The sequence below is a fragment of the Macaca fascicularis genome, chromosome 1 (assembly GCF_037993035.2).
Source record: "Macaca fascicularis isolate 582-1 chromosome 1, T2T-MFA8v1.1".
In the NCBI taxonomy this organism is placed as follows: Eukaryota; Metazoa; Chordata; class Mammalia; order Primates; family Cercopithecidae; genus Macaca; species Macaca fascicularis.
Genome location: NC_088375.1, coordinates 3011209 through 3038832, shown reverse-complemented (window position 1 = coordinate 3038832; position 27624 = coordinate 3011209). Strand labels below are relative to the sequence as shown.

The 27624-nt window shown below is 41.1% G+C and overlaps 1 protein-coding gene across 10 annotated transcripts in view; it reads right to left on the bottom strand.

Moving 5' to 3' along the window:
* The window catches only part of SMYD3 (SET and MYND domain containing 3), a 765785-nt gene that overhangs the window by 355949 nt on the left and 382212 nt on the right, over nucleotides 1-27624 (bottom strand). Inside the window, exon 1 of one of the 10 annotated variants that reach the window (XM_065539558.1) lies at nucleotides 420-27624. This exon is cut by the window's right edge and continues 14191 nt beyond it. The exons of the other annotated variants lie outside the window; for them this stretch is intronic. The gene's annotated coding sequence lies outside the window, so the exon portion shown is untranslated. The remainder of the gene's footprint in view (nucleotides 1-419) is intronic. 10 annotated transcript variants of the gene reach the window in all.

Below are 27624 nucleotides of genomic sequence, written 5' to 3'. Positions count from 1 at the left end.
CTGTTTGTACAACAAATCAAAACTAAGCCTAGCATGGTGGCACATGCCATAGTCCCAACTACTCAGGAAGCCAAGGCAGGAGAATCGCCTGAGCTCAGGAGCTTGAGGCTGCAGTGAGCCATGATTATGTCACTGCACCCCAGCCTAGGCAACAGGCAAGACCCTGTGTCAAAAAAATAAAAGTAAACAAATAAAGGAGAAATGGCCTGAAACATCAACTTCAATCCCATTTTTCATAGAGCAGGACCATTATTAAAACCCCCTTGAAATAGTCATACAAACACACTTTCCATCAAGCCATGATTATAGTATTTTCTTCAATATTTATTGGAAATTATATAAAATATTTCCCCCATGAACAGTAGACATGCAATTCTGTGAGGATTGAGTAAATAAAACCAATATATATCAAACAGTACCTTTTCTGCAGTTGAGAGGTAAGCAAAAGCATCCTCTGTTTAATAAACAAGAAAAAAAATGTTAAGGAAGAATGTAGAATAGGTTGCCACCAAGTATGCAAATGCATTCATGCTTAATACCTATTCTTAGCTCAAGTTTCTAGAGGTTGCTTTGTTCCTCGGGCATGAAATCTCAGAGCATGCAGAATAGATGATCTGAAATATTAAATCCTAAACGGCTCTTGCCAGCGGGCAACTGTGGGCTCAGCAGAACCTCTGTGTAGACAGTCTGATTACCTAGTTGTTCAGGCCTCTTTGCTGGCAAAAAGTATAACTGAATAAACAGAAAGATCTGCAATGCCTCAGCGCTCAGAGAATTATGACAATGGGAAGAATGAAGCTCTGAGGTCAAAATCTTTTAAACAGCAATAATCCTTGCACTACATCAGACACCTGGCAATCTCAGTCCATTGTACTCATGGGAATGCTTTTTAGATGCTCTGATTCATACAGGTACTTGGGAGCCTGACCAAAAAGACCTAACTAGAATACATTGCAATTCTGAGTCTCAGACAATGTATATGAAAAAGACACCAGAAGTAACTTTTGTTGAACAAAAAGATTCGTGGCTCTCGCAACTGTTTATCATTGTAACTCTATTTCCAGATATGTTTATCATGTAACTCTGTTTCCAGTTACATGACAACAAGTACAGTTTATGGGAAGAGACACGTGCAACAACCGCCAAATGACCTGTCCATCTTATCAAAGACAACGAAATGATGATTCCCTGCTAGTGTCTAGATATTATTTATCCAAGTCGTTGATTTGTAGGTGTTCATTCCATTTTCTCATACACAATCCAGTAATCCATAATCCAGTAAAAGACTCACAACATAGACATTCAATTTACAGTGGTTGCACAGGGTCTATTAAAAATTCTTTCATTACAAAGTATTTATTTCCTGGATTCTTAAATATTTGGAAAATGCATAAAACACATGAAAAATATAGTTGTTCAAACAAAGAAACATCATTCTGATCTCATGTTTTCTTCCCAGGAACAGAATTCACAGCAATCCATTCCCTTTAAATTTATTGTTTTCTAAATTTGTGCCAAGCACTGAGGAGCTCAATGCTTGGCACCAATTAAGAAAACAATAACTAGGGAGTGGGTTATAAACTATGTTGAGTCCCTGTTCTATGCCTCACTCTGGGTGAATTCAACCGTCTGAAGGGATAGCAAAGTCAGAAGTACGTGGCAAGCAGCAGGCTGCCTAGAGGGCTGCAGCTCAGACAAGGTTCCAGGAGAGAGAATCTCCCCATCTTTCCCAGGCCAAAATGTTTTCCATGTCATGAAGGTCACCAGTGGTTGCCAATATGCATATACAGACTGTATTGGCTTGGTCACAGTTAGCTGGAAGAGCTAACGCTCTGTAGTACTCCAGAGTTCTCAAATAGACCTGCCCAAAACCTCTCATTCCTCTGTTCCAACCTGTAATTCCAACCCCAAATCCCACCCCAGTTTCCAACCAGTGCTTCCACCGAGAGGGCTGTTCCACTCCCTGTGAAGTCCCACAACACCTTCTGCTTCGTGCCGAACTCAGACTCGGATATCTACCTCCTACCTATCACATCAATATGATGTAGAGGAATGTCTGGGGCCCTAGACCTAAATCACCTTGTCTGGCACCTGCATCAACCTTCCTTAGTGACAATCTTAAATCTAGTTGGTTTTCTTTGAGAATTTATTTCCTTCCCAAATATACTTCTGTGATTAAAATTATGTGGTGTCAGAAGTTTAGTTTCGATTGTATTTTACAGACACCCGTCTACGTTAAATTTACCTTCTTGCTTTTCCACCATCCTTAGTTTTGTTGTAGTGTTTTTGTTGCAACTCTGTGTTTCCTTCCTGTGTCTAGTTATTTATAAATTACCATTAAACTGATTTTTATATTTTATTTCCATCAAGATAAACAAGATACAAATACGTGCCCTCAAAAAAGTTAATGATCAATCGGAGAAAAGTGTATCTATACCCGCACCCAATAGACACCATAATCCAATGCACACATGCAAATTAAGAACAAGAAAGATGATGGAATTAGCTCCAAAACTGCTAACCTTCACATTAATCTGTCTCTTGCATGTCAACAGTTTATTTCAAATATTCAGTCACTGTCAGTCTAAGAAAGTCCTAAATCCAAAGCCCTGTGGGAATGACGTGAGTTTCCTGGTGTCCCGCACACGTTCGAAATCCTGCTGTGTTCAGAGGGTTCAGAGAGGCCAAAAGGCACCATCCAAGGACTTTAGGAGAAAATATTTTGTATTTTGTGCATTTAGAAAAAGCCCACAATTTGAACGTTTCAGTATTTAAAGCCAATAAACAAGGAGCTATTATTTAATTTAAAAAATCTTTTTTCAAATTTCCCTGGAATATTTTATTTCATTTACAAAATAAATGTATGAAGATGACAAAATCTTAGAACTTTTTCAGGTTGAGTGACTTACTTTATACTGTTCTAAATTTTACATTAACAAAATTACGTTCATCACTTAGAATGTGACATTGTATTTAGAAAGTCAGCTTCCGTTGTCCTATTAAAATGGCATTTAGATTATAAGTATGACATTATACTCAACTTTTCCTTTTTTTTTTTTTTTTTTTTTTGAGATGGAGTCTGGCTCCGTCGCCCAGGCTGGAGTGCAGTGGCCGGATCTCAGCTCACTGCAAGCTCCGCCTCCCGGGTTCCCGCCATTCTCCTGCCTCAGCCTCCCGAGTAGCTGGGACTACAGGCGCTGCCACCTCGCCCGGCTAGTTTTTTGTAGTTTTAGTAGAGACGGGGTTTCACCGTGTTAGCCAGGATGGTCTCGATCTCCTGACCTTGTGATCCGCCCGTCTAGGCCTCCCAAAGTGCTGGGATTACAGGCTTGAGCCACCGTGCCCGGCCTCAACTTTTCAAAAACATAATTGTTATATAAAGATATATATATACACTCACACACACATTTGTAATCCTTTCAGGCTTATGCATAAATACATGTTAAAATACTGAAAAGCAGTTCCAAAAATAACTAAAATGTCATTTGCCAAACTACTTTTAGGCTATCTCTGGGAATAGTAGAATTTGTGGTCATTAAAGGAACAAAATGTTTCCTATTTTGCTTTTCTCCCACCCTTTTCCAGCCAACCTCTTCTAACCAGTCTCCATCTTTAAATAATGCTAGAGACCTACAATAGTTTTCAACTATCAGATTTAAACTCTTTGGTTGTATCAGACTGGTAAGTTGAAAATAAATGGTAATAGGCAGTTTGTGTTGGGCCTATCAGGCAAGTTGTTTCTTCAGAATAATATTCAATTTGATACACATTTTGAAACAAACAATTACTTTGTTTCAAGGCTTGCCATGAATAAACAGTTCTCTTAAGTTATTAGTGAAGGGACAGCAACAGTCGACCATTTTATCTACCCATCTGCTTCTCTGCGGCAACAAACTGATTTCCATGGGACACTTGAATAAAGCAAGGCTGTCTGTCCAAAAGAAGTAGAACTATGTCCTCAATAGGCAATGGAACAATGACTGACACTGAGTCCTAGTGCTATCACCAATATCCCGAACAATCCGGCTTTAATCCCAAAAAAGGTACAAATACAATTTAAGACTAGTTTGGGTTTGGTCCCAATGGGGCTAAGAGAAACGACTGATTGTTGAACACTGGATTCCCTGACAACTGGAGAGAAAAAATTAAAATTCCAACATGATGATGTTAATAATAATTTCATCTGCAGCACCATTCAGGAAGCTGATTAGATGATCCTAACGGGTGATTTAAAGTGAAAGAGAAAAACACCCTTGGCATAATTTAATAAGATCTTCAGACTGAAGCATATTCAAGGGTTTCACGAAAGACCTTCTCATGGCCTTTTAATAGCTCTTTCCAATTGCAATTAACTTGTTAAATGCCAATTCTCATTACCTCCTCAGAAATCCAAAGGCAGTCCTTTCTGATTAAATCATTAAATAACTGTTAACAGCACAATGACTAGTAGGTATTTATGGACAGCCCGGCACTGATATGCAGCTTTCAGTTCTCCATGCCAAGAGAAAAACTGGAGTGGGTGATTTCAAATCCTAGTAAATTCTATTCATCTTCGGAATGTGCTAGGTTATATTTACCTAACATATTCACCCTTCTTAATTGTTTTACTGGCACTAGTATTTAGATTAGGAAGACAGGCATGGTGGCTCATGCTGCTAGTCCCAGCTACTTTACAGGCTGAGGTAAGAGGATCCCTTGAGCCCAGGAGTTCAAGGCTGCGGTGAGCTATGGCGGCACCATTGCACTCTAGCCTGGTGACACAGCAAGACCTCAACTCATTTAAAAAAAAAAAAAAAGTTTATTTTAGATTAGTATAACCTTTTCATACTCTCAATAGACTGCAGAAATGACGATTAGAAGGGAATTCATTTTTGTGGAAAAGCCAGGTAGGTACTGGAGAAATGGGAACACATGTCAACTGTGACCTCCACTGCCTGGCAGCATGACGAGTCCGATGGCCCCACTCAGGAGTCACTCAAAGGCCTGTGGACGTCTCCACCGGGCCATTACCACACCAACAGGCAATGGCTACGTCAACCCATACCAAAGCTCACTTTTTCCACAGATCTACCTGCAACCTTTGCTTCCCCTCCTCCCTGACTGCTTGCTGACCCCCAGGACTGGACAAACCTGGCTCAAGAGACCAGGGTTCTGGTTCAAAGTTCAAGCTTGTCACCATCCTCCCAAGACAGAAGACGTTCACCAAAGAGTTGGAAAAGGTCAGCTCTGCCACGTCCTCTTTCCTGTTGCACTTTTATTTCTTGTATTCCTGAGCATCCTGGGACAGTGCTCCTCTGAGAAAATGAATACAACTCTCAGAGGACGATCCACAGCAAACCCAAAGCCTCCTTTGCTTACAAGTTATAGAAAGATCCCATGAATACTCTATTCTCTATGCAACTTCTTGTCCATGCAGCCTTACCATGGAGGAGGGTATTATCATGGAGAAAAATAGACTTTGACTATTAAAAAAATAATAATAATAAAATAAAGCATAATCAACTAAAACTACCATTGAACTTATGCTGTAGGTCACTACAGCAAAGAAATGATCAAGTTTCAGTATCTTCCAGAAACTAGATAAGTTGTTATAGCTTGTTTAAATGAATATATCACTAATAATATGCATTTTGAGGGTTTTTTTTTTTAACAGATTAAGAAGCTTGTAATATGTGAAGTTCTGTCCACAGTTACCTGAGATGTTAGGGTTGATTGAGCTTAAAATACTTACTTCCAATTAGAAGCAGCCAAATACAATTTTTTATGTGAGAAAATAATTGCAATGCTACCATGACCCTTTATTTTCCCAGGGCTAACGTCAGAAAACAGAAACAAACATAAAAGTATCACATTCATGTCAATGGCTTAGTGAAGACAGGACGTTATTCTTTAAATGCTGCTTAAAATGCATCCAGACTCTGCCCATTTATCTGCACCTCTTCCAGCAGAGTGTCTGGCACAAAGTGGGTGTTCCTTCAATCTCTGCCATCCCCATCCACACCTTTCACCTGGCAGGAACTTCCCTAACTAAATGCTACCTGCAGTATTTTTACTATACTCTCAATCATCATGGTACTGAAAAGCTTAGTTCATAACTGTCTTTTTATACCTTAAAAAATATGGCTTATGTAAATTTTATAAATATCATTTAATTGCACACTGAAAATGGTATTTTATGGCATGTAAATTATGTTCATATGTGGTTAGGTTCTTGTTCTCAAGTTATTTCATTTTGCTTCTTTTTCCTTAAAATTTATTCAACACAACAGTTCAAGGATGAAAAGATTCCCTCTTTTTCTTTAACATCTTTTCACTCTTCCCGCTAGGGAAGCACAGGATAAACATTAAGTGACACAGAAATGCCTTATTCTGTCTTTTGAGCTCAATGCCCTGAAAACAGCCCAACCTTCCACCTTTTATGTGTGTTGGTAAATTTGAACTGAGGAATTAAACAGGCTGCAGGTGTCTGAAATTCTCTTTGTTCGGCCTATGTAAATACCTCCATTATCCGTTTTAACAATCTATTCCGAAATGATGACTCCCAACATTCCATGCGGCTTTGATTTCGCCACAGACCTTTGCGTCTGAGTACGTAACTGCCTGCTGAGGACCTCCAGGCACCTCGTATGGTTTCTAGAGCTGAACTCACCATCCTTCTTCCCAGCACACACAGGCTCTCAGCGATGCTTCCAGTATGTACGGAGCTCAAGCTTGAACCTGCGTCACCTCGAACTCCTTGCCTCTCTCCTACTTTCTGGCTTGAATCCACCTCGATGTCCTACCAATCTTACCTTCTAACTATTTATTAACTCTTTAGTCTGTCCCCACTATGAATGCTCTAGTTCAGATTCCAAATACTTCTCACCCGGACCACTGCACCGCCTCTCAGGTGTCTCCCTCATTCTCTACATCTCAGATCCCCTTCTCCATAATGGCCAGTACAATCCCACTAAGCCTCCATTTGGTCGGTTAACTCCTGCACTTAAACCCTTCAGTGGCTCTTCCTCTCTTTCTCACTCAACCACAAATTCTCACATGTCATATAGAACCCAGCCTCTGGGAATCTGGCCTCACCCATCTCTTCCTCTAAACCCTACAATCCCTTCTTGGAATGTCTCTCTTGTTTTCACAGGCTAGCACCTTCTCATCTCTTAACAGTATTCTAGGCCAGGCATGGTGACTCACACCTGTAATCCCAGTGCTTTGGGAGGCTGAGGCGGGAGGATTGCTTGAGGCCATGAGTTGCAGACTGGCTTGGCCAACAAAGTGAGACCTCATCTCTCAAAAAAAAAAAAAAAAATTAATCCTACTTCGGAGCCTGAGGTGGTATTAAACCCAAGTGTTTAAAGCTGCAGTGAGCTATGATCATACAAGTACACCCCAGCCTGGGTAACAGAAGGGGACCCTGGGTAACAGAACAAAACTATTCTTCTCCAGTGGCTTTCATGGCCTCACACTCTTAGCAAGATTTGCTAATTTTGCTACAGCTCCTGTAAGCCTACCTACCCTGACCACATTTCTGTATTTAAGTGCCCGGCCTCCACTTTAGCACGTGAGCTACCTGACGGCAGGATTTTCTATCCCCAGCTGATAATACAATGATTCACACACGGTAAGCTGTCAATAAATATTGAAGAATGAACAAATGAATATAGAGAGTTCAAACATGAGGACTAAAGGTCTGTATCAGAAAATTGTATCAAGATTCTAGCTGCTAAAATATAGAAGACTCTATCACATTCCCCAAGACCAATTTATATTTTTCCACTGTCCTTAACTGTAATTCTTACTCTCTCATTCCTGACATCATGTTGATTATTTTGAGAATATTAAGGCTATCGAGAGTGATGCTTCTCTCTCCTCTTGGATGCAAACATTATCTGTATCTTCATCCACAAGAAATATGTCCCTCCCTGTGATTCAGTTTGTCCATGTAAAAAAAAAAAGCTCATGCTCGTCACCTGGCCTCTCTCTCTTCCCAAACCCCACTCATCTACTTTCACCTCTGAGACAGCCCTTAGATTTACTCCCTCCTCTAAATTCCCAGAGCCACTGCTATAGTTGTGGTCGTTATCATCTCTCATTTAGACTGTTTTGACAACCTCTTAACTAACCTCTCCTCCTCTAGTCTCTCCCTTTAAATAACCCACTTTTTATGCACCTGGGCTCTAACCAACACTGATCATGCCTTAAAATCTTCTCATGTGAGTAAGAAAAAGCTCAAAATTATTAGTGTGAAAATCAAAGCCTTATACTGTCTTGCTTCATTCTACCTTTCTAACCTCACCTCCCGGGGTGCATTCTAGAACCCGCCACTCTGCTGATCGCTTCTCCGCAGGCCGCCGTGTGCCATCTCTCTTCACTGGTGCTCATGCTTTTTTCCTTTGACTTCATCCCTCTTTCACCCCGAAAACTCCCTACTCATCCTTCAAGAAAACCTCGTTCAAGGCCGGGCGCGGTGGCTCAAGCCTGTAATCCCAGCACTTTGGGAGGCCGAGGCGGGCGGATCACGAGGTCAGGAGATCGAGACCATCCTGGCTAACACGGTGAAACCCCGTCTCTACTAAAAATACAAAAAACTAGCCGGGCGAGGTGGCGGCGCCTGTAGTCCCAGCTACTCGGGAGGCTGAGGCAGGAGAATGGCGTGAACCCGGGAGGCGGAGCTTGCAGTGAGCTGAGATCCGGCCACTGCACTCCAGCCTGGACAACAGAGCGAGATTCCGTCTCAAAAAAAAAAAAAAAAAGCAAAGCGAGTAAAATAAGAAACTCCAGTGTACCAGAACCAATTTCCTCCTATCTACCTTCCATATTTGCTTGAGACCTTTCCTCTCCATAAAAAAAAAAAAAAAAAAAAAAAAAATTTATAGATTCAGTTGAAACCACCTCTATGTCCTTCCCCAGGCCTTGTGTCCCCTCCCGCTCCTGTATCATTTTTAAAAGAGGCTACGGTCAAAGGAAACGCACAGCTGGATAGTAAAGCGATAAAAATAGTTTTTAATCAGGACTTCAGCAACAGGGGGAAGAGATCTCCGTCAAGACCCCAGGATGAATTCCAAATCCAGCATGGGCAGGTGGGAATTTATAACCGAAGGGCAGGGTGGCAGTCGGTGCATAAAACATTACTAAGAGGCCAAATCACAGGCAAGGGGAGACGCTGGCTACAGCACCCTGACGGGATTCTTGCGAAGACAGACCAAGAGGACCAGACATCTCCCGAGGGAGGATGAGGAACCCGACCAGACGCTGAGAGTGATCAGATATGAAGGACCGGGGTCCCGGCTGAACTGACTCAGCAGGGTTCTTGCTGAAATGAGATTCTCCAAGGAAGCACACAGACGGGCCCTGGTGGGGACAGAGTTCAGGAACCTGACTAAAGTTTAGAAAAGCAGAGAATCTTTGTCAGCACCAAATCCTGTTTAGGAGTATGAAATTTTCCTGTGGAGGATTAGGGTAATGTTTTCTTTCGCGAAAAAACACTAAAACTGAACAATGATCAATGCTATTGTGCAGACTCTAGTCTGCTAAATATTAAGTAAAAAGGTGCTGTGCCCCCTTGTCTTTGACCCTTTCAGCCATAAGTCATACAACTCAACCCCTGAGCTCCAAGTTAAAGGCCCTCTGCTGCCCCACGCTGTGGAGGGAGAAACACCTTTACTAAAACGTCTGCAGGTTGGAAAGAAAGGCTAAAGAGCATGCTGCATGGCTGTAGAAAGAATAACACAGACAATGGATCTATTACTGATAAAACAGACTAAGAACAATGGGCTGATGAGACTTAACTAAAAAGATGCTTATTCCAATGTTAGAGGTTACCTCGGCGAAGACAAACAGAGAAAAGAAATGCCCGAAACGCCAGGTGGCAAGTAATGGGCTTTCCATGATTAACCAAACGGGCACTGCAATGCCAACACGCCTCCTGAAACTCAAACCCTTGATTTTTGCATTGCTGCCAATTCGTTTCCAAAACATCCACTGCTAATCAAACTTGTTTGGCTGCCTCCTTATCGAAACTTTACAAAACTTTCATTTCAGCCTCATGAGCCCTGCAGCTGTAAATTAATTGAATAAAATTTACAAACATTAGGCAGTGAGATAAAGCACTTTCAAAGTCTTCGCCCTGTTCAGTTGACTTAGCTGCCTCGCATGCCAGTTTTGCTTGACATGAGTTCAGAGTCCCTGGAAACCTTCCTAATCCTACTCTCCAGGCCTTGTGCCTATTCATGGAAACATGTTAACCCATAGCCGGAAAATTAATAAACCTCAGATGGGTTTAAGCACTCAAAATACTCCTGATACTTCTTGCCATTCATCATATTGCAGACATCCTTTGCCGTAGGAGAATCCTCCTCAAAAGACCACAACAGCAGCAGATAAAATCCCTGAGGTTATAAGCATACAACAAAATGTCTCATTTAAGATTACTGCAGTCGGAGCCCAGGAATTAAATTTGCTGAAGGTGCAATCGCTTATGCCTTAGTTTATTTTTTTAGTTTTTTATTTTATTTATTTATTTACTTACTTATTTTTGAGATGGAGTCTCACTCTGTCGCCCAGGCTGGAGTGCAGTGGTGTGATCTCGGCTCACTACAAGCTCCGCCTCCCGGGTTCACGCCATTCTCCTGCCTCAGCCTCCTCAGTAGCTGGGACTACAGGCGCCCGCCACCGCGCCCGGATAATTTTTTGTATTTTTAGTAGAGATGCGGTTTCACCATGTTAGCCAGGATGGTCTCGATCTCCTGACCTCATGATCCGCCTGCCTCAGCCTCAAAACTGATTTCTGAACTTACCTATTTCTCAAAGACGGTGCAAAATTATCACGATTTTTAAACAGCAAGGTGAGTAAAACTGATTGCCTCTGTATCTGCCAACTGTACAGATGAGTCAGCTAATCAGTGGTTACATGCACTGACAGAAAAGACAGAAAAGACCATTCACTTTCTGAAATGAGAAGTCCTAATATACCGAGGTGCATTACGTCACTTAGGATTTCCGTGGTTACGAAAGAAGAATTGAAACGTCTTCCCTCTGGTGGGTTTTCACAGCACAACTGCCACCGCTTCCAGCTGAGGTCTAGTCTCTTACCTTCCCTTCGCATCCATTTTATCAGCATCTGGAAGCCCTCTGGCCTCTGTGGAGCCATGGGGGCAATGGAGGCAGTTTCAAAGCTTCTGTCTTGTGTCAGAAAACCTGGGTCTAAAACCACCTCTGATATAAACTACTAAGGGACTTGTACAGATTCCTTAAACTCTGCAAAATACAGTTCTCAACAGCAAAGTGAGGGGAAAAACAGTTCTCAAGTGGGGTTGGTATGAATTGAAATAAGAGAAAGTAATACAAGGGTTGGGCACACAATAGGCTCTGAAAAAGAATTGTGAAATGGAAATGTATCTATTTTTCCTTTCTTTACAAAACAAACAGAAAATGGAACCAACATATCTCACTGCAGATTGCTCTTTAAATATGTGACCTTATACCAAAAGCATACAAGGTCACAAACAGATTATTTTTATAATTTAATCACAGAAAAGACTAGAATATCAGGTAGTTGGTGGCTACAGAAGGGACTGCTCCCCACTCAAGCCAAGAATGTATAGAATAAGTCCTTGAAATAAATGCTCAGGTCTTCCCTTAGTAATTCTGCACAGTGGGGAAATTAGCTCATTCAAACAAAGTTTATTAAATAAATAAAATCCCAGCACTTGCCTCTTTAGACAAACACCAGATGGAGACAATACAAAAGATTGCTAATGCTTTGGCAAATGAATCACTCTTCCAAATACCATTTACAAAAGCCCACCAGACCTCCAGCCGTGATGATGCCATCGGAACCCCTATGGTAATTATTAGTGTATTTAACTCAAGACCAGAAACATGAGTAATTCTTAAAGACCCCAAAACTTCCATATAAATAAATCTAGAAAGGAATTACTGTTTACACCACAGAGCCACAGGTTCAAATAGCCAAACTTAAAGAAGAAAAAACATACATGTACGTATCTACTTCATCGTGTAATCTCTGAACAGTAAGAACTTTATTGAGTTGTCACCAAGGAAAGAACAAAATCTAAGATGGGTAGTTTCTGGAAAATGAGAGCCCAGAGAAACTTGACCATAAAATGAAAATTATAACGGACTTACAGAGCTGGTCTTCTTTGGGTTAAGAAACTAACGTCTTCTTGTGCAAAAGAAGAATTCAAAGGAGGAATTCTTATGTAGATGACGGATGTATCCATGTCTAAACATCTAACATCTACCAAGCACCTACTACATAACCAAGCCCCGTGTCAGGTGCTGTGGAATAAGAAGAACCATTAAAACTTATCTCCAACCTCAAGAAGTTTCTAGTTCAGGGAAGTGACTGACAATCATAATACCGAGGCATAAGTGCTATGCCAAAGAGGGTCACGGGTTACGCTAAGAATACAGGTATCACATCAGAAAATTACCATACTTACAATCTCAGCAAAGAGATTATACCCTCATACAGTTAATGTCATCAACATCCATCCAGTCTCTCAAGCTCACCCTCTTCAACAATCTTCGCTTTACTGAGTTCTGGGTGGACCACTTACATATCATATGACTTACATATCACACCAGTGGATTCTGACATCACAACCACTGCCTGCTCCCTAAAACTCGCCCTCCACCGTCTATTCTAAATGCTTCCCAATCAGTGTCCCCATTCTTCATTCTACTCACCACTTAGTTACTAGAAAATTTTTCTCAACCATGAATCTGACTTCACTCCCTTTGTTGAAAACCTCCTGCAGTTCCTGTTGGGTACAGGATAAAGATCAGACAACTTAGTATAGCCCAGCTCAGTCCAGCTAGCAAAGCAAATACCGGCTTTATTCCCTGCAAGCAACCTAAGACAAAGACAACCACACTAAACTCAGTATTAGCAGACCACTGTCCTCCCTGAGGCCTCCACTGCTTTGCACACACTCTTTCTCAGAAGGTCCTTTCCCCTCCTCCTGTTGGTGCAGCCAATTCTTTCTATTCCTTCTAATGCACCATCTTCTGTGTAGTCTTCTTTGACCCTAGGTAGGGTTACATCTTTGCGCAAGCAAGCTGAGCTGTGTCCTGGCTCCCCGCTGCAAGACAGACAGATCTGGTGCTCTCTCTCTTTCTTTGGGCACAAGCACGCCTGTACAGTGTCACCAGGGCAATTATACCTTTTATAGACAATAGTGGCGAAGAGCCAAGTGATGGCACTCCCATGTTATGGCTACATAGCTGTGTTTACTTTGTACATGGAGTTGTGCACCTGCGCTACAGATTCGCTGAGTCACCCGGGATGTTCACCGCAGCCTATCCTGTCTGGCTGCAGTACAGCCATGTTCCTTACACCTACTAATTCAAAAGTACTGTAATTCCATTTTAAGGGTTCTAAACCATGAACATTAATATAATTTAGGATTTTAGATATTTCTCATTTAAACTTAGGAGCAAACTCTGCATTAGGACATTTCTCCTTTCATTGTCCATAAGATAAATCACCAAATCCTTGCACAAAGAGAAACAGATATAAACTGCGTCAGAAATAACAGGTGAGCCTTACTAAGGACGCTGTCCCATGCCTAACATGTTAGTATAGCATATGCATATATATCAGAAACATGCCATGGGCTTTCATACCCTTACGATAGCTCATTGTAAGTTTCATCCCCCAAAGAAGGCAACTTACATACTTAGGTTTTTCTACATAGAATCCAGGTGTTTTCACCAGTGATGCTCTCCAAGGGATGCCATCATAGTAATCAGTCTTGCCAGTGCCAACTTCAGTTCTACTAAATTTAATGCCCTCTTATTTTGACTCAGGAATAAATTATCTCAATGGCTACTTACATGGTCACTATAGCAGAAAAAGAAAGCCACACTGAGCAAGCAGTGGTCCCTTCCATGCTATACAAGCAAGAAATGCCTATGATGACAGACTTGAGTGCAGTCTAAAGAATCTTTTGCTTTGCCTTAACACTCTACTTTGGAATATCCTTGCTCAAAAAGAAGTCTACCCAAGGTGTGTATCTTTCCTTTTAATAAGCCCTTTGGCCTCAGGAGGACTGGTTTCATTCATGTGGTGACGTTTTTGCACAGCTTAAGACTCAACTGTATGATCCTTCCTTCTGGGCTCCTACAAGGGCACGCCAAAGTCCCCTCAAATCACCAACACAGCGCACATCCCCCTTGCATTCCACAGCGTTCTGCTAGTGTGTGTAACACCACAGTGACAGCTCTCTGGAGTGGAACAGTGAGAGCACTTTTTCCCAGACTACTCCACCTGTGAGGTAAACGGTATCGGCAGCACTAGGTCCGCTCAGTCTACGGCTCGTACAAGACCTTGCTTATGACAGACTTCAAGAGCTGCTTATGAGCCAGCTGTTAATTCATACAAAGTGCACAGAAATTCTTTCTGGAGCGATATTAGTTGTTTTACATTATCCTTAACCTTGAAAAGGTTAGTTTTTCAATCGGGGATGATTATCCTGGATAGACACACACCCCCTACAAACGTGAAACTGGCAAATTCACTAAATATTTCTCAAGAGCCACCAAGCTAGCAAAAGTAGCAACTAAATAATATTATATACTCTGCCCTTCAGAGCAACCTTCTTAACGCTGAAGTGTTTAATTCATAGAATGACTGACTTATTTTCAATAGAGTGAGGCTGTATTGCATATTGTAACTCTCTCCAAATCTATACTTATCAGCTAATTCTTCAACAGGTAAGATCAATCACCACACAGAAAGAGAAGCATCCATTTTTCTTGACGCTGTCAAAGTTTGAGCTGTCTCCCCCAAGGTTTCCACTGACAGTTACGAAAAATTCAGTATCTGTCAATTTTGGAAGAAATTTAAAAGTAGTAACATGTTCTTATACATCTATATTAAATTTTCAGTATAATTATTGTATATTTGGATTACTTTATTTGCTTTCCTCCAAATCATTTATTTACTAAATTCTCCTAAATTAGCTTAATAATTAGGTTTCCTTCAGGAGAAATCCGTTGGTTATACACATAAATTGCTAACAAAAAAGGGATCAGAGCTAAATGGATCCACTTTTTCCTCTTTCATATACTATAATACAAGGCTACTAAAGAATTTACAGTGTGAATAATGTGTATTTTGAAATCCAAGCTTAGAATAGTAGTATTTTGTTTCACTATCAAAAGACAAAGCAAAAAAATAAAAAATAGGTTACACTAATGTACTTTTAAAAATATACCTGGAAAAGAAAGGAAACCATTTCATTTAATGCTGTCTTACAGAACAGAAATGCCAATGTATTTTTACAGAAATAATTCAGCATCTTGAAGTATAAGTAAAAACACTAATGAAGACCAGACTTTGTAGAGTTATTTTATACAAATAGAATAAATTTAGGTGGGGCACAGTGGCTCATGCCTGTAATCCTAGCACTTTGGGAGGCCATGGCAGGCGGATCATGAGGCCAGGAGTTCGAGATCAGTCTGACCAACATGGTAAAACCCCGTCTCTACTAAAAATACAAAAAAATTAGCCGGGTATGGTGGTGGGCGCCTGTAATCCCAGCTACTAAGGAGGCTGAGGCAGGAGAATCACTTGAACCCAGGAGGCGGAGGTTGCAGTGAGCCAAGATGGTGCCACGCACTCTAGCCTAGACAACAGAGTGAGACTCCATCTCAAAAAAAAAAAAGAATAAATTTAATAAAAAGAGACTACCCCATTGTTTCCACTAAAATTGCTGCCAAGGGAAATATACATCTTAAGGATCAAGGCTTAGAATTGCTTTTCACCTGTTAGAATAAAATCTGTCAGTAATCTGAAGAAACACAAACAATCAGCGAATTCTAGTTAGATGACCACAAACTAGGTAAATCACTAAAACGTGTCACATGAGGATAAAGTTAGTCTTGGTAAGAAGAAATGTTTAAAATAATTTTTTCTCTTAGATGTTTGCTGACAGATAAAATGGAGAACTTCATTTTCACCAAGTAATCCAAAGTATAAAGAGGCATCAGTATAGTGCTGTATTGCTTTCGTTAAAATGGTACAGGGAGGAAAAGAGAATATCTTCTAAAATTCCTTAAATGGGAAAGTCATAGTTTATCACATCATATTATCACTTTCTAGTTACACAGTACTTGTTTCTCCCACAGACAATGAAGTTCCTGTGGACAGAAAGGTCTGCTTCCTGCTTATCCTGTGTCTCAGCATCTGAATGGTCATGACTGGAACACAGGCCGACTCTACAAGCATGGCAATTTACAATCTCACACTCGAATCTTTTAGAAGAAGAGTCTGGATGACAATAAAAGTATCTGCTGAGAAATGACCACCTCACTCTACTCTTTTCAGGCTTCCCATTCTGCGCTGAGTCACCCTCAGTAGGCCTAAGTGTGGCCATCCTCTTAGCACTCCCTGGAAACCTATTTAAGAATCCACAAAAGAAGGAGAACACCACCAGGCAGATTGGTGATGATATTTCTTGGGGAGGCTGTGCAGTTTTTCATAGTGAAGCCTACAACTTAGATTTTCAGCACTAACAGAACTCCATTATCAGGAGGAGAGAAAAGTACTAATTTCAGATGGGGTCTGACCGGGGACAGTTGGAAGAATCTATACAGAGACATTTCAGTGACCAGCCAGGATGTAATAATGGAAATTGGATTTACCCCTCCATGCGTTAACACCAACATCCAGTTCATGATACTGAACAAGAACAGCAATCACTAAGAGACTGGGAAATAAACACAAGGACCACTCCAATTTATTAAGAAAGTTTCCAGAACACAGTGAAGGTAGGTAGTGTGGAGTCCTGACAAGGTCTGTTAGCAACAACAAGGAAGAGGCCAGCCCCAGATCGGGGAGAACAACTGTTCTGAGAGACAGCTAATCACAAACAACCTGCTTGTATAACATCCTGTTCCCAAATACCTTGCTCTGCATATACCCCAGCAGTATAACCCTCTCTGCACATAACCCCTCCACATGGCCCTAGAAAACTTCCTTTCAGTCCCTGCCTCTGGGCAGACAGCCTCTTCTCTGCTGTGCTGGCCATTGCTTCCTTGCAACCTACTTTCCTGCTAATAAATTTGTTTTTGTTGTTGTTGTTGTTGTTGTTGTTGAGATGGAGTCTCACTCTGTCGCCAGGCTGGAGTGCAGTGGTGTGATCTCGGCTCACTGCAACCTCGGCCTACCAGGTTCAAGCGATTCTTGTGCCTCAGCTTCCCAAGTAGCTGGGATTACAGGTGTGTGCTACCATGCCCGGCTACCTTTTGTATTTTTAGTAGAGACAGGGTTTCACCGTGTTGGCCAGGCTGGTCTGGAACTCCTGACCTCATGATCCGCCCACCTTGGCCTCCCAAAGTGCTGGGATTACAGGCGTGAGCCACCGCACCTGGCCTAAACTTGGTTTTAACTCACATCTGTTTCAGTAAATTATTTTATTACCCGTGAAGCCAGCCTTAGCCGGTCACACTCACAACAGGCAACAGCCAGGTGGAGCCTGAAGGAGCCCCTGAGTTAAGGTGACAAAGTTGAGAGTATAGGGAGACCAAAAAAGGCTAGAGTTTACAGGTCAGAATACCAGAGAGGAAAGAACTGCAAAGGGAGAGAAATCAACAAATCTGCAGAAGGTTAACCTTAAATATTCCACAGAGTACTCATCAGCACATGCACAGGAAGACACTGCCTGAAGCTGGGACAGGACCAACTGAAACAGTTAGAGGTAACAGTAGCAGGTGCCAGGTATGGCCAAGAATAGTGCCCGCTCCTATCAACCAGAGTAGAAAACCTCAAGGTTCAAGGGGTATTGAATAGAAGACCCAAAGAGCCTTGCCACAGTGACTACACTAAATATTGCTCCAGTCCCACCTAAGAAAGGTTAAAAGCACGATCCCTTCCCCTACACACACTAAATAAAACTGTTTCCAAGTAACTTCACTGTGTCACAGGGGGAAAAAAAAGCTCAAGAATAATTGCAGGGATACAAAAATAGCTAGTACCCAAAAAGATAAAATAACAACATCTGGCATTCAGTCAAAAGTTACAGCTTCAAGAGGGCAAATACATGTGCAGGGAAACAGCAGTATGGTTTCACCAGGGAGCAGTGCATTTTCACTGGACAGTTGTCCCTAGTATCATAGATGAGGTCACAGATGACAGGAAAAAAAATTGTTTCTTGAAGAAATCAGACCGATTACTTTTATACAACTGGCACTCATCCAATAACAACCACCATACAGAGAGAGAATGAGATGACTAGTATTGATTGGAAAGAGATAAGAATAGATAAGCCACTAAGTACTTTCAGTAAGAATTAACTGTAATCCTGGCCACGTGTGGTGGCTCACACCTGTAATCCCAGCACTTTGGGAGGCCGAGGCAGGCAGATCACCTGAGGTCAGGAGTTCGAGACCAGCCTGGCCAACATGGTGAAACCCTGTCTCTACTAAAAATACAAAAATGAGCTGGGTGTGGTAGCACGTGCCTGTGGTCCCAGCTACTCAGGAGGCTGAGGTACAAGAATCACTTGAGCCTGGGAGGCAGAGGTTGCAGTGAGCCGAGATCGCGCCACTGCATTCCAGCCTGGGTGACAAGAGCGAAACTCTGTCTAAAAAAGAAAAAAGAAAAAAAGAATTAAGTGTAATCCTATACCTCAAGCACCCTGAGATGGACACACACACACACATACACACACACACACACACACACATTTTCTGCTAATACTATGCCATGCTATAAATCCTTACCAGTAGAGTTAACGCTTTACTTCTCACTTTGTAAATCACATTGAGGAGGTTTCTTCCACAGCTCATCTTATAAAATGGGGCTATACCAAGTCAAAAGATTAAATTTATCAAAACATAAAACCCACATAATGGATTTGGAACAGAACTGCAGCTGTATCTTCACTGGCTGTCCTGCAGAGGAAGACACCATATAACTCAATGACTCCTTTTTTTACTTGTAAGTCAGTGGAAAGAGGCACTAGTTTCCTGTTAACCACTAAACATTGTCCATTATCTTAAACATCGAATACATCAAAATACCAGATGGGCTTTCAGTGAGAAGCCCTCAGTTATGCTATCTTACTATCCTTAATCACAGAAAAAGAAATACAGCATATTAATGAGAAATAGAACAGCTTTCATACATAGCAAATATAACTAGCTAGCCAGGCCCATCAACATGAGTTGGCCATCGTTTATAGAAAAATAGTACTGCTTTAATTAATCACCACATTTTCAAAGGTTAAGGGCATGAAACCAGTCAGTCAGCTTAGACCTTGTTCCTTTCAACAAATGGGAAAATAGTCGCAGGCAATACTTTAAAAATAAAACAAACAAAAAAAAATTAGACCAGTAACTGACTCCAAAACCAAAATTCAGTCAAAAGGCATTAACTTCCCTTAATTCTAACAAGAAATGAAATGATTTTCCTTCAAAACTCTTACTCCAGTGGATAAACATATTAGAATGAACTGCAAAAACCCACTAGAGCATCTGCTTTTCTATAAACACATAGAATGTCTACTGGAAAACAAGCCCCACTGAAAGCTGTAGTGAATTACGAATAATCCACTCTACACTTGCTTGTCAGATCTTAGAACAAAACATACAAATATATCCACTTCGCAATATCTGTATAAGTGAACGAGTAGAAATCCGAATCGTGTTATCCGAAAATGTTTTACAATCATTTTTAGAATTTAACAAATAAAAGATATAACTTTCCACTTTCATTTCCTTGTAGTATATTACATTGCACAGCACCTTCCATGAGAAGGAACCAACACGGATGTGCGCTTTCTAGTTGGATTCTCTGCTGCCCCCTTCTGCTTCAACAAAACACAGCAGGCAGGCTACCCAGATGCCAAAACACCCCTCAGAGCCAGGTTTCACAGCAGAAACACATCCAGGATGCCTGACGATCTCATTTTTTAAAAGCATTTTCATATTACAATTGAAATTATTTCATGTGCTTTCTGAAATCTGACCCACGTGTCTAGTTATGCAAACTCGGTAATGACAAGGCAAGGCTTCCCTCCCACTCCTGATCCCCAATGCTCGCATTCTCTCTCTCTCTCTCTCTCTCTCTCTCAATCTCTCTCTCTCTCTCTCAAACTTAGAAACCCACTATGTCTTGCAGGTAGTCAGAAACTTCAAGAATCTTTTATTTTAAGTTCCGGGGTACATGTGCAGATGTGCAGGTTTGTCACACAGGAAAAAGTGTACCTAAAAATTTGGTTCTTTCATTTCTGAAAAACAGTAGAATAACATTATTTCTTTGCACTGGTCAAATTACATATTCCGTCCATGACATAATTTCTTTCTGCTAGGAACATAAGAGCTAATAGTTACAATATCATGATCATCACACATAGTACAAACAGTATAGGTCCTAGGAGGCGAAGACGAATAACTGTGTAATGCTGACAGTGAACTTTTAAAGGTAAGGGACTACACGAACAATACTGAGTCTGAAAATTCTCAGCAACGAGGTATATAAACCTGAAATGCTAAATAATTTCACAAATAATTATTTTAAATACACAACAAAGGATAAATTCAAGGTAAAAATAGTAGCTTTTAGTTTATTTTTCCAGAACTCAAATGTGAGGCCGAAAAAAGTCAAAGCAGAAAACATCATAAATGATAACTTTAAGGTTATTCAAAGGGTGGGAAATATTTTTAAAGCAGGTGAGATTTTTCCAAGCAGAAAGTGTACCAAATACTGAAATCACAGAAGATAGAACTCAACTCCATTCCTCATCTCAAATGCACTGAAGACCCATAGAGACTCCCGAGAAGCCTACATTAAATCCCATCAGGAAGTTACATGTGCAGGTACCATGTGCAATATGGGGCACCTGCACCCCAATGATCCAAATGAATCAAGCTACAACCTTCACTTACCCTTACTCAAGAATGTCAGCGATGGGAAACATTAAGCACACAGACTGTGAAGTGCTCGTTTCTGCTGGTTTCATAGCCTTTCCAACAAATCCTCCATCCTCTGCCAGGGAAATCTTTATAAATCAACATCGAGGAGACACCTCCATGCGATGGAAAATGCCAGCTAGTCTGAAATACCCATTCTCCCTTCTTCCTTCAGACTCTCCATTTTTTTTAATGTGTGCTAAAGAGAAGTGTTGTGTGAAACTTCATCGGAACTTAAACTTAAAAGGTATGAGGCATGTGCTCTTTTTGGCTCTTGCCTTTCTTTCTCAGTGCAGGGGTAACGGCTGGTGCTCCAGCAGCCACTTTGAACCATGCAGGACCTTAAGGGTGAAAGTCAGGTGCAGCACAAGCGAAAGCGTGACTGACATCTGAGGACCTTTTAAAGATCCTACTCCAGACCTGGAATATTTCCCTCTAGATGTCATTTATTTTTATTTTTAATTTTATTATTTTATTTTTCTAGAGACAAGGTCTCACTCTGTTGCCCAGGCTGGAGTGCAGTAGCACAATCATAGCTCACTGCAGCCTCAAAATCCTGGGCCAAAGCCATCCTCTCACCTCAGCTTTCCAAGGAGCTAAGACTACAAACGCATGCCACCACGCTTGGCTGAATTTTTTTTTTTAATTTTTGGTAGAGACAGAGTCTCGCCATGTTGTTCAAGTTGGTCTCAAACTCCTGGCCTCAAGCTCTCCTTCCACCTTCGCCTCCTAAAGTGCTGTGATTACAAGCGTGAGCCACCATACCCAGCCTAGACATCTCTTGTATAAGAGCATAAACTGTTGTATCTTTCCGCCCCTGTAGTTGGGTCTCTGTCTTACAGCTAAGTCCAAGCTGTAACTAAAACACTAATTTTTTTTTTTTTTTTTGAGATGGAATCTCACTCTGTCGCCCAGGCTGGAGTGTAGTAGCATGATCTCGGCTCACTGCAACCTCCACCTCCTGGGTTCAAGCGATTCTCCTGCCTCAGCCCCCTGAGTAGCTGGGATTACATGCATGCGCCATCACGCCTGGCTAATTTTTGTATTTTTAGTAGAAACAGGGTTTCACCATGTTGGCCAGGCTGATCTCGAACTCCTGTCCTCAGGTGGTCCATCCACCTCGGCCTCCAAAGTGCTGGCATTACAGGCGTTGAGTCACCACAGCTGGCCTAAAACACTCACTCTTGAACAACTCTCTATCACCCATCAGAAGTTCTAAGCCCTGCTTCCTTGCCAGTTTCCTCTCCTGCCATGCACAACATACACTATTTTTCTTAAGAATTCTATTATCTGTGTAGGAGAGGAAAATGTTTCTCTTCTTACCCATCAGTTCATGGCTGAGATCCCTATAACAAAAGACAGACTGACAAGAGAAAAGCATATACATTTATTTTAATGTAGGTTTTAAGTGATCCAGGAGCCTTTAGACATGAAGACCCAAAGAAGCAGGGAAACTGGTGTATTTTTATGCTTAGGTTTCGTGAAGACCAGACAGTTATGGGGAAGTGTGATTGGACAATGGGAATATGATCTAACGGTAATAAATTGGGGGAAACTTAGCAACGCCTGTTTGTTCACATTCTTCTTGGTATCTCTGTCTTTGAGGATAAGGATGTTCCCTTCTCCACGTATAGAGAGTGCCTCTGGAATGAAAGATTTACAACTTGCTTCAGGAGATAAGGAGGAGGAGAAGATAAGAGCGACCTTCTTGCTTCTGCTGTTTGTTCTAATGCCGTATTTTGGGGTAGCATGTCCTGAACCCCATCACTTATCATGCTCCAAATTTTCATAGATGAGGGGTTTCACTGCCTGAGACCAGACCTTAATCCACCCTCTGCTGACCTACTAAATTCCTAGTCCCCCTTCCTCAACGCAGGGGTCCCTTCCTGTATAGTCTTTGCCGGGCCTCCCTCCCCAGGCCTCCTATGGCCCTCCTCTTCAGTCTTCCTCCTCCCTTCACAGCATCCCATTCACAGCTTCTACCTGTTGGATTCCTAAACATCTGTATATGTGTCTGTCTTCTACAAATCAATGGGCTCTTGAGTTTAGGGAGTATGCTGTGTCCAGTTCTAGATCTTCGGCCCTTGGCATACTGCGATGCTCAGAACGACACTGGCTACATGGCCAATATTTAGGGAGTACGCTGTGTCCAGTTCTGTATCTTTAGCCCTTGGCATACTGCGAGGCTCAGAACGACACTGGCTACATGGCCAATATTTAGGGAGTACGCTGTGTCCAGTTCTATATCTTTAGCCCTTGGCATACTGCAAGGCTCAGAACGACACTGGCTACATGGCCAATATTTAGGGAGTATGCTGTGTCCAGTTCTAGATCTTTAGCCCTTGGCGTACTGCGAGGCTCAGAACGACACTGGCTACATGGCCAATATTTAGGGAGCATGCTGTGTCCAGTTCTACATCTTCAGCCCTTGGCATACTGCGAGGCTCAGAACGACACTGGCTACATGGCCAATATTTAGGGAGTATGCTGTGTCCAGTTCTACATCTTCAGCCCTTGGCATACTGCGAAGCTCATAATGACATTGGCTACATAGCCAATATTTTGATTTACAAATAATGGGCCACAGGCCAGCCAAACTTGAATGTGATTTATTCTGTGAAATCATCTCCAACCCAACCATCCCTCCTGTGTGCTTCCAGACACTCTGTACAGACCACCGAATAATGTATTTGGGGTTAATTATGTACACATCTGTCTCTCCTGCTAGGCTGTGAGATCCAGAAGGGCAGGGACCACCTATCACACGAGCTGGTACCCTCACCTCTGAGCACCATGCCCGGCTTACACCACCTGCTCAGTCAGTATTTTCTCGGTGTTGACAAAAATGACTACATGAAGGATGGCTTTCTTTAATCTCATGTTCATTCCACATTTCTACAGTGGGGATACAAAAACGAATAAAACACAGTTCTTGCTTTGAGAAAGATACATTCTAAGAATATTAGAAAACATGAATACAGCTTTTAAGACAGAACATCATGTAGTGTCTGCAATCTCTAGCCCCTATTATATACTACACTTTAAATATTTTGTGATATAAAGACAAAACAAAAGTAATATTTTACTAGGACATTAGTCTAATACATAATTTCTCTTGCTCTATGAGTATTTTTTAAAGCCACCTAGTAAATGTGTTGCAACAAAGAACCATTTGGAAATTATTCACGCTCTAGAAAACTGAGTCAGATCATGGCTAACTGATGGTCCTCTCTCGTGTTTCTTGGTCTGTCTTGCATTTAGGGTTATTTCTTTTTCTTTACTTTTCACCATTACTATGAATTTTGAAATTCCTTCCATTTTGGAGGAAAAAAAAAAAAGCTTTCCTAATTATTGTTCATTATAACTGTAATCTTTTAAAAATGAAAGAGTCCAAAATTCAAATAAATGTCTGTTAAAATGAACAGAAGTTGACTTAAGATACAGTGTAGTTTTTAGTCTACCTATTTAATTTCAGTGTATTCTCAAAGAAGTAACAGTGTTGATTATCTCTCTTTCATGTCCTAAACTTAGTAGCAGCTCATACCGAACCCATCTAATGGAAGGATAAAGACTTGCCCCTCAGGGGAGTAACTACAAAATTACTGTTGCAGGAAGTAGGAAGAACACATGCTAGAAACTGGTTCTAAAATGAGTAATCAGTGATGTCATTACAGGGAAGAGAGCACAGTGTTAATGACAGAGACTGGGAATGTCATCCATGACAGGAGCATCACAATACAGCAAAGAGATTACTACAGAGTTCTCATCACATAAAATATCACAAGATAATTAAATTTTCCATGTTCAGAATGAAGCTTCAGTTAATACCACACCTACATCCTCTTTGATGATAACATATTCCATCTCCAAAGACCTGGAGTGGTATTCAAAAATAGTTCAATTTTAAAGGGAAAACTCTCATTCTCCAAAATCTCAAAAATATACATCCCTTGCAGAATGAATGGGAAGAAAAGACTAATTAAAAAGAAAAGAATTTCTAAGATTATTTTGAGATAAGTAGACACACTTATAAAGAATGTAGGGCCAGGAATGGTAGCTCCTGCCTGTAATCCTCGCACTTTGGGAGGCAGAGACAGGAGGATCTCTTGAGACCAGGAGTTCGAGACCAGCCTGAGCAACATGGCAGGATCCCATCTCTATGAAAAATTTAAAAAATTAGCCAGGAATGGTGATGAACACTTGCAGTCCCAGCTATTTGGGAGGCGGAGGCAGGAGGATCACCTGAGCCCAGGTGTTTGAGGCTGTAGTGTGCCAAGAGCCGAGATCACACCACTGCACTCCAGCCTAAGCAACAAAGTGAGTGCTGTTTCTCAAACACACAGAGTCACACACCCTTGTGAAGGTGTATTCCTATATGACAAAACTAAGAATTCTGAAAACTACTGCTTGCTACCATATGACAAATTACCAAGACTCCAAACATCTGTCATGTATTTCAAAAATGATTCACTAAATATTAATCCTATTACATGTTAATGAAATATCCCTAGTTGCCAAGTAATTTTCAAAAGTGCACCATCTAATTAAAGACCAAATCACATACTTGACTAAAGGACACGTTTCATTTAACTCTTAGCTGAACCCTTTCATTGAACTCTGGATTGCTCAGTAACCAAATATAAGACGGCATTGTGTATGGTGACCGGGCCAAACTCAGCTGATGTCCTAACCAAGGACACCAAACAAACATGCCCCTGCTCTCCAGGACTAAGTTCACATCTGCACTGAAAAACACAGTGGCAGGTACAGCCATTATTAACTTCAGGCAAATCGCACGGCTCCCAAAAGAGGTCCATTTTAAATCAATGGTCACAGAACTTCTTCATAGGAAGTTTCTGTCAAGGGAAAACATACTTTGAGGTTTTTGGTTTTGCTTTGATTTCCATGAAACACTATCTCTATAATACCCAGTGGAGTGCAGTTAAAGGGAAAAATTAAGAGGCGATAACAGACTGTCCTTTACAATGAATTATCCTCTTTTACCCTGTTCTCTCACTGAAAATTGAATAACAATTACAAAGTTCAAAATCACAGAAATCTGAAATTTTAAAGTATCAGAACACCTTTCAGATAACTGGAGCTGAGTATGTTCAAAACAATCCAAAATTAAAGAGAACTTCAAGGTGCAAGTAGTTGATCATCTAAACACAAGAGCCATCTGATGCAACAGCCTACATCATTCTGCATTGGCCCTGCATGGTGGCTCACACCTGTAATGCCAGCACTCTGGGAGGCCGAGGCAGGAAGATCATGAGGTCAAGAGATCGAGACCATCCTGACCAACATGGTGAAACTCCATCTCTACTAAAAATACAAAAATTAGCCAGGCAACGTGGCCTGCGCCTGTAATGCCAGCTACTCGGGAGACTGAGGCAGGAGAACTGCTTGAACCTGGGAGGCGGAGGTTGCAGTGAGCTGAGATCACACCACTGCACTCCAGCCTGGGCAACAGAGTGAGACTCTATCTCAAAAACAAACAAACAAACAAAATACACAAATCATTCTGCATTGACTTTCCTAATGGTGGCAGTCCTTGGGTTGCATCTTCATATTTTTGTCCCTAATAAAATTGAAGCTATTAAAATTGTATTACATGCTTGTATTGTTTTACATAAGGTAGTATGCTAAGTCCAAAATACCTAATTAAGACATTACAAAGGGATGCATGCACACTGTCCTTTTTGTTGTTGTTGTTGTTTTGTTTTATCCTGAGAAATGCGCAGTTTTACAAAGGAACTATCAACGAAATGGCAGCCCTAGCACCAAAAGATGGGACTAGTTCTGCATCAGCTGCCATCAGCCTTTCTTCCTGTCAGCGCCTCCTACAGGTCATTTCTGTCATCCTTGTCACTGTATCTACGAATATACCACATTTTCTTTATTTTAAAATCTCTCCATTTAAGGTTCTTTCCACAAAAAAAAAAAAAATGTTGTCTTTGTATTTACCTCACTGCCAATACTTAAACCATATTTTGTGTATAACAAAGTCTGTAAGTGTTGAATTAATGAATTATCCTATCACTATTATTGCAAAAGCAACAGTTTTAATAAGTGATAAACAGTCTCTTTAAAAAGTACCTTTAGCCTGTGTTCTAGTCTCAATATTGTCACTAATTGGCTGTGGATTTAAGGCAAGTCACTTAACCTCTCTAGTTTGTTTCCCCGTCTGTAAAATGTGGAGTTGGTCAAAGTGACTATTTAAAAAGTTCCAAATGAATGAATGAATGAATGAATGAATGAATGCATAAATAAATAAGTAAATAGAAAGAAAGAAAGAAAAAATGAAAAGTTACTCCAGCAATAAAGACTACAGTTCTATGAGGTTTTTTAAAGGTTTTATCAATCAAATCACTAAGTCTTTGAAGGTAATTAAATTGCATAAAATCCAAAGATGCTGTCCACAAATAAGGTGAAGTTTGAATAGAGCCAATTTCCTGACTTGTATCCATCACCTATTAAGTGCAAAACACTGAGCCAGGCAATGTAAGTGCAAAAAAATGCATTAGACTATCCCTTGGTTTTTCCAACCTAATGAGGTAGATGAATGAGTAAAAGAGTAATTACAATGAAAGGCAGATGACATAGGGCTGGAGAGGGACACAACCAGCATAATATAAGACAGAAAACAACCGGTGTGGTGTCTTCAGCTAGAATATATCCTGGTTGAGGATA